This window comes from Mytilus trossulus, chromosome 12, assembly GCF_036588685.1.
Source record: "Mytilus trossulus isolate FHL-02 chromosome 12, PNRI_Mtr1.1.1.hap1, whole genome shotgun sequence".
Classification (NCBI taxonomy): domain Eukaryota; kingdom Metazoa; phylum Mollusca; class Bivalvia; order Mytilida; family Mytilidae; genus Mytilus; species Mytilus trossulus.
This window is the reverse complement of record NC_086384.1, coordinates 37,475,006-37,483,953: the sequence shown is the minus strand read 5'-3', so window position 1 is coordinate 37,483,953 and position 8,948 is coordinate 37,475,006.

The window sequence follows — 8,948 nt, the reverse complement described above, 5'->3', positions numbered from 1 at the left end:
TAACAGGAGATCTCGATCTATAAAGATACATGTATTAAGGTAATAGGTTTGTTAGAGGAATACATTGGTAACATATTTTCAAATAGTGTTCTATGTTAAACCAAGGTTCTCTTGGTGGCCATCTTGCACAGTGAATTGGCAACAAAGTAGCAACACTTCATCAGAACCTCATAAGGAATATAAATGTCATAAAATTGATAATGGAAATGGGGAATTTGCAAAAGAGACAACAACCCGACCATAGAGCAGACAACAGCAGAAGGTCACCAACAGGTCGTCACTGCAACGAGAAATTCCCGCACCCGGAGGTGTCCTTCAGCTGGCCCCTAAACAAATGTATACTAGTTCAGTGATAATGTTTGGTTTCATTCCAGTCAGTGCTCCTCTACTCTAGAAGAAACATTTATATGTATTACCCGTAGGGTCTTAAGTCAAATTAAGTCCCCTGGTGGAGGTCATCTTGGATGATGGATAGGCTACCATGTAACAACACTTGGTCAGCACCTCATTAGGAAAAAAACCCAAAAATACCGAACTCCGCAGAAAATACAAAACTGAAAGTCCGCAATCAAATAGCTATATCAAAAGCTCAAACACATCAAACGAATGGAAAACAACTGTCTATTTCCTAACTTAGTAATACATTTCCTTATTTAGAAAATGGTGGATTGAATCTGGTTTTATAGCTAGCTAAACTTCTTACTTGTATGACAATCACATAAAATTCCATTGTATTGACAACGATGTGTTAACACAAGAGTGCACACGCTGAAATGTATTGCCTTCTTTACTAATCATTGATATTATGTTGATATTCCTAAATATAAAGCTTTATTACAACTGTCACATAAACTAAACATTAACCAATGAACTATAAAAATGAGGTCAAGGTCAGATGAAACATACCAGGCATGTACAGCTAACAATTCTTGCCTGCAACACATATAGTTTACCTATTGCTTATAGTTTAAGAAAAACAGACCAAAACACAAAAACTTTACAGATGAGCAATGAACTGTGAAAATGAGGTCAAGGTCAAATAAAACTTGCGTGACGACATATAGATCATAAAATATTTCCATATAATAAATATAGTTGACCTATTACATACAGCATAAAAAAAAAACAGGCCAAAACACAATAACTTAACTATAACCACTGAACCATGAACATGAAGTCAAGGTCAGATGACACATGCCAGTTTGACATGAACACTCCTTCCATACACCGAATATACTAGACCTATTACTTATAGTATCTGAGATATGGACTTGACCAACAAACCTTGTTCACTGATCTGTGAAATAAGGTTAAGGTCAAGTGAAACTGTCTGATGGACATGAGGACCTTGCAAGGTATACACATACCAGATATAGTTATCCTATTACTTATAATAAGAGAGAATTTAACATTACAAAAAATCATAACTTTTTTTCAAGTAGTCACTGAACCATGAAAATGAGGTCAAGGACATTAGACATGTGACTGACAGAAACTTTGTAAGATGTGGCATTCACAAACAAAGTAGGAAGCATCCAGGTCTTCTACCTTCTAAAATATAAAGCTTTTAAAAAGTTAGCTACTGCCGCCACAGCCGTGGCCGGATCACTATCCCTATGTTGAGCTTTCTGCTACAAAAGTCGCAGGCTCAACAAAAATTGGAACCCCTCAACATTTTGAATCCCCCTGGGAGTAATTAACCCCACACTCCTACCCAGCCTTTCTTTTGAAGTATGGAAACTTGTAGTACAATTTCACAGAGATCCATATTCTTAAACACTAGTTACTGTCAGGAAATTAGAAAATTGCATGTTTATGGCCCTTAATTCCCGCATTTATGGGCAGTTGCCTTCAAACTCAATCCCTGCCTTCCTTTTGTGATATGGAACCTTGTGGTACAATGTAAGAGAGATCCATACACTTACACACAAGTTGTTGTCCAGAAACTACAAAAATGCTTGTTTCTGGCCCTTAATACCTAAACTGTTAGCACTGTAACCCCCAAAATGAATCCAAACCTTCTACTCATAGTATACAACATTGTAGAACAATTTTAGAGCAATTGAAATACTTATACACAAGTTAATATCCTGAAAGTAGAAAAATGCTTGTTTTGGGTTCTAATTTCAAAACAGTTGAAAACATCATCCCCAAAATCAATCCCAACCTTCCTGTTGTGGTAATGAACCTTCTTATTTAATAACAGAGATCCATTCACTAAAACTAAAGTTATTATCAGGACAGTAAATATGTCTTTTGATGACGACAACGCAGACGATGCAGACAACATCATATTATTATACGATCCCAAAATGTTTTTGCGGTCGTACAAAAATGAATTCGAAAGACATGAAGAATACAACAATATACAATAGCACAATAACAGGATGTATAAGAATAGAGCTAAGACAAAGATCTGGCAAGGATCCAATTTACCAAATATAGTCCATTTTAATCCTTTTACTCATGACATATTTCATAACAAACAAGAATGTGTCCATAGTACATGAATGCCCCACTCACACTATCATTTTCTATGTTCAGTAGCCTGTGAAATTGGGGCCAAACTCTTTGGCATTTAAATTAAAAAGATCATAGAATAGGGAGCATGTGTACTAAGTTTCAAGTTGATTGGACTTCATATTTTTCAATATCTAACTTGACCAAAAACTTTAACCAGAAGCGAGACAGAAGGATGAAAGGACAGACTTGAAGCACAGACCAAAAAAAACATAATGTCCCTAAATGGTGCATGAAAAACTGTACATTTTATCAAGCAGTAACTGTGACTAAAACCATGAAAACGAGGTCAAGGACAATAGACATATTACAGCAGAAATCTCTTAACATAAGCATAAAAGGTATGAAGCAGTCAATTATAAAACCTATTGAAATATAAAGATTAACATAAATAGTTAATATTGCCACTGCCAGATAGAAATCATAAAGTCTCGCGTTCTTAGACTTCGTTTGAAGGTAAGACATAAACTGGAACCCTATCAATAACTGTTACCCCGATAATAACTGGTACCCAAACAATAACTATTCTCACTGCATACAAACAACAAAATATAATAAAAAATATTTATTATGATATCTAAAATATGCATCTCTTATAAAGAATGTCATACAAAGCAACAGTATAAAAGTATTATAAATGTACATTTCTTCATCTTTAATGTTCATTTATACAAATTGCCTCCCCTCCAAACCATCTTAATACAACAATTAGACCAACTTTCTCATTTCTGTTGATTTTGTTTTTTTCCATCTATTATAAAAAATATTAAAGTAGAGAAATAAATTCTCTGAACCTGATTTGATATTATTTTCAGTGTTTGAATCCTTACATTTCTCTTGTGTATGTACATGATTTCCATTGGACTATAATCATGCTATATGGCACTTTCTCATGTGATGTGTTATGGACATAAGCTTAAAAACGTACAACATAGCATTCCCAAAGCCTTCATCTGATAAATCAAAATCATTCAGATAGACATGAAAAAAATACCAAACTAAAAAGTGTTCAGATTTTATAGAATAATTTTTATTTTTAGGAAATTCAGATTGCTCCTCCGGTTACCAATTAATTTCTCAATCAGTTTTTAGGCCTTACATTGTTTTTGATGTATGAAACAAGTTTATGCTGGAGTAAAGATGATGAGCAAATTTAATGTGCAATTGAACACAAATTGCTTACTGGGAGTGAAAAACTAATCCTACAAAACTCCCCAATACTGTACTATAATTACATATCTACACTATGATCAATGTCCATACTCATATCTTGTTGCATTAAAAAAAGGTAGTAATGTGTTGTTCAATGTGACCATTTTAATTTTTTAGCATTCAGGACCTAAAAGATTTTTTTTTGGCCAGGTCCATGCCCAATTCATTGAACTTATGACTTATCTTAGCCCAGAAAGAAAAAAATCCAGCATTGTTGACTCAGGGGCAGATCCAGCCATTTTTAAGAGGGGGAGGTCTCAACTATATGTCCCCATTCAAATGCATTGATTGTCCAAAAAAAGAGGAGATTAAAACCCCAAGAACCCCCTTCTGGATCCACCACTGGAACTTAAAAAAAAAAGACTTTAAAATAATCTCCTCGTTAATATTAAATCAGTGTTATGATTATGGACATCAACTACAATGATATAGGTACTAAACAATTTCTCACACCAAAATAAAACCTGGTCTAAGATAACAGCACTGACCCTAAATTCTAAGTAAAATGTTATATAAAAAAATGGATTGATCTGTTTATATACAAATGAGATTACCAAAGAGCTACTTGTATACTAAATGAAATAATCTAAATTTGATATTTCTGAACACAATGTGGTGAAAACTTGCACCATTTTATAATGTTGTGATTGATATAATTACAATGCCATTGATATAATTAAAATTACAATGTCATTGATATAATTAGAATTACAATGTTTTTGCTATAATTAGAATTACAATGTTTTTGCTATAATTAGAATTACAATGTCATTGATATAATTAGATTTACAATGTCATTGATGTAATTACAATTACCATGTCATTGATATAATTACAAAATGTCATTAAAATAATTGCAAAATGTTATTGATATAATTACAATGTCATTGATAAAAATACAATGTCATTGATGTAATTACAAAGCCACCATACCTTCCAAAAACATTTGGCATGTGTCATTGAGATTTTTCAACTTTGACAAAAAAGTGGGACATATTAGTTATTATTGAGGTTTACGAATATTTTGCATACAGAGTATTCAATTATAATTTAAACTATACTCTGATGCAATTTCTCAAAAATTAAAAATTGCAAAATTTCTGAATTTACAGTTTATACAGTTTATGTACTAAAATAACATAAAATAATATAAAATCTACCAAATACAGTGAATTATTGAGTACTCTTTTTCAATTACTGTGGATTCATTATAATTTGCAGGGTATTTATTTCTATAATTTTGTTGGTGCATGTATAAAATTGAGAATGGAAATGGGGAATATGTCAAAAGAGACAACAATCCAACCAAAATGTTAACAACAGCTGAAGGCCCCCAATGGGTCTTCAACGCAGCAAGAAAATGCTGCATCCTGAGGTGGTCCTCAGCTTTTTCAAATTCAAATAGTCAACAAAGACAAACATTCCTGTCGGCTTCTATGCAGAACTTGTCAAAACCAAAAATCCAATATCATAAAAATTCTTTTTTACCACCATCCATACATTTTCTTAAATCATGTCAGTCAATGGGAATAAAATGAGACAGTTGAATTCATGTCAAAAATAGGCAACCAAGCAACATGTTCAAAAGTCATATTCTATCCATGTAGTGATTGAAGTTTCACCAGAAATCATTTAAGTTTAATCATATCTTGCTTACAAATCAAATTCAAAAGATGTTTTATTAAATACTTGTTGAATGCATTTGAGACAGTCTGGTTAATTGTGAGTCAGAGAGCAATTGACCTTAACAAACATTTTAATACACTGGACTAAAATTCATAGTTAGGCAAAACATTTATGTTACAATTAATCTGAAAAACATAATTTTTGCTTTAGTTTTTCAACCACACATTTTTTTCTCTTTTAGTTTCCGCCCTACACCAACAATACATTATTAAAATTCCATTAACCTGGTGTGACCTTTTTTTATTAAACAATTTACATATAAACTTCAAATATCAAAATTGCCCTACTTTTTATATATACATATTTATATGAAGGTGTGGATTAGTAGGCATTCTTCATTTTCATATAACATATTTGAAGAGGCCATTGTTATCTTTTTTATATTTTGATAAAAAAATTCACTCTATTCTTTAATTTGATTGTCATTTTTCTTTATCCTTACAATAATTCAGTCTTCACGCTGAGTGGTAGCCCAGGCTTGTAAAATTGCTCTCGGACTTGTAAAAATCATATCTACAGACCAACAGAATCAAACTAAAAAAAATCAAAAATTAAGCTCTGGGCCTGTAGATTTAACAGTTCATCATGAAGACTGCAATATTTTGCCAATTTTTCTCTATCCATACAATTTTTTGGCCAAATTTTCTCTCTATTCTTATTTCATTTTTCACCCTTCATTCTCTATATTTTGCCCATTATTTTCTAATCTGTTAAGCCCTTCAAGACCCCCATATATCACAGTAAATATTTACATGACATTAAGAATAACCTTTCACAATTTCACAGAAAACGATCTAGGTGTGAATTCTAGATAATCTGAAATTCATAAATGAAAATTTATAAATGAACAGTGTGATAACCATCAAATAACAACTTTGATGAAAGGGATAACAATACATAAATCAATTGTTATAACTATGTGTTGAAAAATGAGCAATAATCTTTAAAATATTTAATGAACCGTTGAAAAATGAGCAATAGACTTTAAAATATTTAATGAACCAACTTTATTCTAAATATAAGAAGAGGATGATCATCTCTAACTCATTGATTTATTGATAAATTGGTGTTTAATGCCACTTTCACCAATTATTCAGCACAATTTCATGGGAAGGTGGAGGATGCTGGGGTGCCTGGAGAGAGCCATCAACCTTCAGTTGGAAATCAGGCCATCCCAGTCAATTAAGATTGGAGTCAATCGCCCCTGACATGTGCTAGATTCATACTTACAACCTCAGTGTTGTCAACAGGAGAGTGTCTGATACAGCAGTTGTAATAACATCACTTCAAACAGTACATTATAGATTTAGGAATTTTTGTTATATATTTTAAATGTGAAAAACGTGACAGAATCAGGATTACTTTGATTTGAAATCACAACATTAAATTCAGATCTCATATGAAGCAGTCCATGAAATCACACAAATTATCAAATGAATACACTGTAATTTGGTAGAATATATATATGTGTACATGTGAAATGGCAAAAATACTAGTTCAATAATAAATGTCAGATGAAAATTTCAGACCAAAATACATTTGAGTAAAAAAATCATGAAAAAAGCCTTCTACGATGTTTATATTTTACAAAGTTGAATCTGCTTGATAATGGTCATACAAATGTTGCCCCTAAGGCATGATAGGTCATATTCGTCTGAGAATGATGGAAATGATGATTATATAGTATTTCAAATTAAAAACAATAAATATCTAAAACAATGAACACAATTTCAACTAAAAGGACGGCAATAAAAGTATGTACATATCATAAAACTAAAGACACCTGAAATTATAAACTTAGAAAATGTTTAAGCGTCGGATGTTGTAATTTTTACTAAAATAATTTCAAAGTAAGTATTTATAGACACACCAACAGATGGATTGAAGCCCAGTATTTCCATGTCCCTTGCAACACGTTATTTACGGCACAATGAAACATAACGGTAGTATGCATATTTCATTCTTTGCCATTTTACATGTCCAAATGACCACCAAAATGTACCTCCCCTTTTTGCATTTAAAAAATGTTTTATATAGAGCCCCAAAATGTACCCCTTTTTGCATTCAAGCAATGTTAAAAAATGTGCACAGTTGAACACTAATTCCTTATGCAGTTACAGTACTGTCATTCAAATAGTTACCATTTTACAATCATATATAAAAAAGAAAACAAATAGTATACAAAGAATTGATCAATAATAAAGCATACCTAGTCTTATTTAATTTCTGAATAAAAACAGAATATATAATGTTTTACAATACACTTGGAATGTACTTCTGTAATCTAAACATAATAAAAGTACAAAGACAAAAAATAAACTATTAAGACGAAAATAAGTATCTTAAATCTATTATTATTTCACAAATATGAGTTTCAATATATATTATTTTACTTTTCTTCATGGACGTTTTCAACATGTTAGTTTAAACAGTATTTATTAAAGAAAAATTACAAAAATAAAATATTACAATGTTACATGAAGTTCAAATATGGGATTTTGAAACAAGTTTGGAAAAACTTATAAAAGTTTGTCTCCCAAATTCTAAATATTCAGTCATTGAACATTTTAATTTGTGGTTCACCTTTATCCACAATCTACAAAAATTGGTATCCAACAAATAATAAATCCACAGTTAGGTATGGAGAATTTGTATATGATTTCATTTCTCTTTCTATAGTACTACATAATTACATACAGTGATTTTGGCAAAAAGCAGATCTATATAATAATTAACAATTTAAACATTAACAATAAAGCTGAACAAAATTCTGTGTTTTGGCAATTAAATAAAGCCATATCAATAGCATACATTTTGTTTTGCCTGGCAGAAGCACAACATAATTGAAGCCAGTGACAGGCTTTTTAATTTAATGTACTATAAACTTACAAGTATGTCATATAAATAATACTTGATATTTGAGCTTCAAGAACATGTCGTTGTAATTAAACACATTAATACTAGTATATTAACAAATAACTTCACTATTTATGCATGTATTTAAGTCATAGACAGTAGAATATATACCTTCCAGTTGGGAATGAGGAAAATTTTGTGGCAATCTTTCTAAGTTTATCTAAATATTTTCAATAAGCAAAACAAAAATAAAATCTTTATACAAATACATATAATGCATTTTAATTTTTTAATTTCTGCTGGTAAAATTGGCCCTTTCCCTCTAGAAAATGTAAATTAAGAATTCACACATCTTCATCTTAAGCATATCCCCACTTATAATTCAAAGTATTGGAAAGTTCAAAACAGAGAGTAGGTGTATGACAGTTCATAAAAGAGCACACACCTTAGAATCCATTAATGTTGAGCTGCTGACCAAATATAGTAATTTTGTTAAATAGTACGGGAAAAACGTGTGACAAAAATTTACGAGTTTGTTCAGGAATCAACATGTTAATAACTTTAAGGTTCTGTCAACAAATAACATGAAGCAGGTGTTTAGACAGATCTAAAATGTGCCAGACTTTTATTAATTCATCACTGTCAACATGCTGACCATATAAGTCATTTTTTGT